At 31.3% G+C, this 5,097-nt stretch overlaps 1 non-coding gene across 1 annotated transcript; it reads left to right on the forward strand.

Annotated features, from left to right (window-relative positions):
• The first annotated feature begins 2,201 nt into the window (after positions 1-2,201).
• On the forward strand, positions 2,202-2,275 carry TRNAN-GUU. The gene has a single exon. It is a non-coding gene; the product is annotated as a tRNA-Asn (tRNA).
• Positions 2,276-5,097: the final 2,822 nt, after the last annotated feature.

Here is a 5,097-nt window from a genome sequence, read left to right on the forward strand (position 1 = left end):
GTCAATATGTGAAATAACAATATTCTTATCATCACCAACTGTCACACGCTCAGCGCCAGTAAAAGGAGTGGCAGAATCCAGCATATTTATATCCGGGGTAAAGTGATGTGTTGCTCCTGAATCCATGTACCAATTAGGATCACCCACTATATCAGTCGTTGCAATGAAACCAGACACAGTTGAACTAGTGGTAGATGAAGACATATCAGTGGTAATAAAATTATTGAAAGCCTTTGGTTGAGAAGACACTGGTTGATAATTAAGATTTGTCCTATGATAGCAAATATTTGTAGTGTGCCCGAGTTTGAAACAAATTTGACAACGTGGTTTTGAGGGATGAGTGGTCTGATTCTGTTGAGGTTTCCATTGGTTGTAAAATTGTGTAGTTGAAGGCTTGCCGAGAAGACCATTTGGAGAGGTGTAAGGTGTAGGGAATCTGGACTGAGGAGTATTTGGAAAGTTTGATGGTGTGGAGACTCGAAGCTGTCTAGGATGAGGGTGGTTTTTTGTCATAGACAAACGAGCTATATTGGTTTGAAGAGAGCTCAATTGATCTGCAGAATCTTGTCGTTCTAACCTGTATTCGTAGCTCAGCAATAAGCTATGCACTTCTTTAATGGAGGGCCGGTCGACACGATTTTGTATAGAAGTTACAAAAGCATTGTAATCCCTCCCAAGACTAGCCAATAGATATACCAAATGATCATTGTAAGAAACATGTTCTCCAATAGAAGTAAGCTTGTTGGAAATACCTTTTAATTTCTGAATATATTCCATTGCCGAGAGACCGTCTTTCTTTAGATTTTGTAACATACTTCTTAATTCTGCCACACAAGCAATTGATGAGGCAGAATAAATCTGATCGAGAGCTAAACAAATATCGCGTGTTGTTGAATACCCAACAATATGAGTTAAGAGCCCTTCAGTCAATGATGAGTAAATCCAACTCATTATCAGACGATTGTAGCGTTGCCAACTGGTATGCTCAGCATTTACAACTTGATTGTTGGGATCAAGAAATTTAGGAGGGCAAGGACGAGTCCCATCTATAAACTCCTCTAATCCATTAGTAATTACAATATTCAAGAACTGATTTTTTCAAATCAAATAGTTGTTTTTGTCTAACTTCACAGAAAGAGATTGATTCATCGATGGAAGAGTTGGAAGAGGGTTGAGAGTAGATTGAACGATAGGAATCTGCTGAGAAGAAACTGCAGTTTGATGAATCATACCCGGATTTGTTTGTGTGGTTGATGATGTTCGAGAAACAACCGTATTTGTCCGCGGCGGCAGTAGCTCTGATACCATGATGAACTTTCTGTGAGAAGTTCGAAGAAGAAAAGAGACGAAGAAGAAGAGGCGGCGTTGTAAAGAATTTGGAATATTATTCAGATTAGGTTTTGTTGTACATGCCAACATATATATATACACCATATGTATATAATAATACACGTGACAACTTAAATAAATAAAACAAAAGAATAAAAATTAATATAAGACTTATTCTATATTTTATCAATATAGACTTATTCTATTTTTTTATCAATGTAAGACTTATTCTATACTTTATCAAACACAAATGATACTAGGGCTGATATATTGAATTATTCATATGAAATTGTATACCGTTTTGAAATTTTCAGTATAAAAAAAATATTTAACGATATAGTACTGAAAATTTAGTATGACCAACCAAATCAACCCGCTGTAGAGCATGTGTAATTTTCCATTCATTCTGAAAGTCATGGTAGTAAAAACTAGAAAACTGTAATTAGGAAATTGTAATTTTCCATTCATCCCAATGGTTCCACATACTTGATCCCACGACCATTTGTGAGGAGGTAAATTAGGAAACTGTAATTATTCACTGGAGAAAATTTTTTCCCTCGACTTTATCAAGATTCGAACCCTTACTCTATAATAATAGCTTTCCATGCACTATTCAATTCAACCTAACCTTTATAATTATTGATTTTTTATCATTTTGTTGATTCAGTAGATTTAGTATCAAATTGATTACAAATTGGTACTACTCTTCTTAATCATTATGTAGGTATAAAAACAGGTATTAGGGTGACTTTATGTAGATGAAAAGAACAAAAAAAACTGAAGGGAAAGAAACTCCAAATTATTAAGTCAAAAAAAAGAATTTGCGTTTCATAAAATGATAACTATATTTAAAATAATCTCAAAAAATATATGCTGGAATAGCTCAGTTGGTTAGAGCGTGTGGCTGTTAACCACAAGGTCGGAGGTTCAAGCCCTCCTTCTAGCGTTATTTTAAAATTTTTCTCCAATTTAAACCCTACTCAGAATATTGTGGTCCATGAAAAAGTATAATATTATTCTTAAAATGAAAAATAAAATAACTACTAAAAGTTATACCTTAATGTTTTTAAATTTAGGATTTTTTTTTATAAAAATAGCAATAAGAGATTCTCTTTTAATTTTTTATTTGTTAAAAAAAAAATTGATAACACTCACACCACTCCTATTAGATTCTTTATCACTATATATAAAATTTAAAATAAATAATTTATTTTATTAAATGTAAATAATCACTCTTTACTACATTACCATAACTATCCTGAAATTTTATTATATTTAATTTATTATTATTATTTTAGTTTTTTTATTATATTTATGGAATGAGTATTTATGAAATGAGTGGAAAGAGGGAAATTAAAAAAATGACTAAAGGAAAGAGATTGAAAATAAATATTATTTTACTTTTAGGAGTTAGAAAATCATTATTCATTAAATCTAAATTTAGAAAATAATAAGGTAGCTAATATAAAACTTTTTTAGTTATTCTATCCAAGATTTAAGGTAAATCTCTAGATAATATAACTGATGTGAATGCTCTCACTAAGTGTTCCTCAAAATCCTCTTTCAAATTATATAAAAGAAGATGATTATTAGTTTACATAAAAAAAAACAAATATATTATAATAAATGATTGATTATTATTAATTGATATATTATTATATTCTATTTTTTATCACTCTATCTATCCTATATAAATATGGATGTTTGATGAAATATCATTAAATTATAACATATTATCGACACGAGCTTCTTGGCCTTTATAGCTATCGAAATAGAACAAATTTTTAGTTTTATATTTATACTTTTATTTTATATTAATACCCCTGACGTAGGATAATATTTTGATTTAATAATTATGCTCAATTTACATTGATGCGCCTGGATAAATATAGACTTTTAATTCTATATTAATACTTTCAAAAAAAATATATTATTTAGATTTAATATTGATGCTCGAGAGGTAGTACAATCTAAAATTTATATTAATATTTCTGATTATGTATAAAAGAATATTCATATATCTTCATAGTTATATGATATTATTTATTTTAAATTTAAGTTCTTATGTATTTATTTTTTAGCTTTGCTCAAAAGACTTCGTAATAATGGAGATATCTTACGTCCTTTTATAAACTCATGTCATCTTTCTTGTTTGCTACGTCTTCTACTCGACTCCTCATATTTCTAAGTATTTACACATTTAGACATAAGATATCAAATCCGTAGAATCTAACTTAACTCAGTTTATCAAATCAAAACTAACTCATCCTCCCCTATTCATTTCAATCCTACCGTGACAACTTTTGTGGATAATTCCTTCACGGATGCATCCGAAAAATATTTATAATTGTTGAATTTTTTAAGTTAAGTAGTCTGTTATTTATCATTTTGTTAATTCAGTACATTTAATATCAGATTGAACACAAAAGGTATTAGGGTTGGCTCTATACCGTATATCAAAATTTTCATATACATTGTGTACCGTATAAAAATTTTTAATATAAGGAAAATGATAATTTATCAAAATACGTACTAGGTTTAATATATTTATCAAAAGGCATATCATCGTTTGGTATTTACCAAAAGGTGCAAGTAACTGATGTGTATTACCAAATATAACTCTCCCGCCAACTCCTCTGATCAGTCATCATTTCCCAGGCATCCGAACCACATTTTTAAATAACTTTGATTTTAAAAAAATAAAATCGATCATTAGTGTACCTCCCTCCTTCGTGACATGCGAGTACAGCTCCGTCTTGTGAAACCCTAGTTTAGTGACCTCGAGTTTTTCTCAAGCGGCATCAAACATTTCAGTTCAATTAAAAACCATGAGTGTTCGTGAGCCAACAGTGAAGGATTCTAGGGTTTACATTAATCAGCTAGTATCATAATGACGCAAAGACGTCGATCGTGTGTATCATCATCCTCTCCACATCAATTAGCTGTAAAGGTTATCATTTTACAAACTCTGTGATATTGAGAAGCTAAACTAGTATGATTTAAATTTTTTTATTTTTATAAAGTATAGGGTTCAGTTGATGTTGGACAGAAACTGCATTGGAACAGTGTCCTCGGTCACTTTAAAAGTTTTTTTCAAACATCCACGAAGAAAGGAACGCATGAAGGGTCTGTTATTTTACATGACCGACACATAGTGCTGATCAAACAGTCACCCTTTCGTATTTTTTTTGGACATAGAAGATATGCAGCACATCTGTGGGATTTTGCTAAATATATTTCAAAATTGGGATTCAAGTAGTCAAACCTTTAGATTCTCAGGTACAATTTATAATTTCGTATTTTAATTACAAAGTAGTTGTATGGTAAAATTTAATCTTTTGCTAAACGTGGGCCTGATACAATGTCGTATCAGGCCCAACGTGGGTCTGATACGATGTCATATCAGGCCCAACATGGGCCTGATACGATGCTGTATCAGGCCTAACGTGTGCTTGATATGACATCGTATCATGTCCACGGTGTTCCTAATACTTTTGTATATGTTGGTAGAAGTCTAATAATAATTTAACTTAGTCAGGTGTTCCAGTTGGCTTCACAAGAGGAGACGTTTCATTGCTGCTTGGTATTGCAGACCGAGGTGCTTCAATTTCTATGAATTCAGTTAAAGCATCCAATGACCTCTTTCTAACTTACTTCTCAAACAAAAAAGAAGCTACTAGATCAAGAATTGAGGAGTTGCTTAAATTTTATGGCAATCGCGTTGAAGTCGAAGATGATGTTTTATTATTTTGCAAATTCTATATTTTG

Source organism: Zingiber officinale, chromosome 3B (genome assembly GCF_018446385.1).
Source record: "Zingiber officinale cultivar Zhangliang chromosome 3B, Zo_v1.1, whole genome shotgun sequence".
Taxonomy (NCBI): domain Eukaryota; kingdom Viridiplantae; phylum Streptophyta; class Magnoliopsida; order Zingiberales; family Zingiberaceae; genus Zingiber; species Zingiber officinale.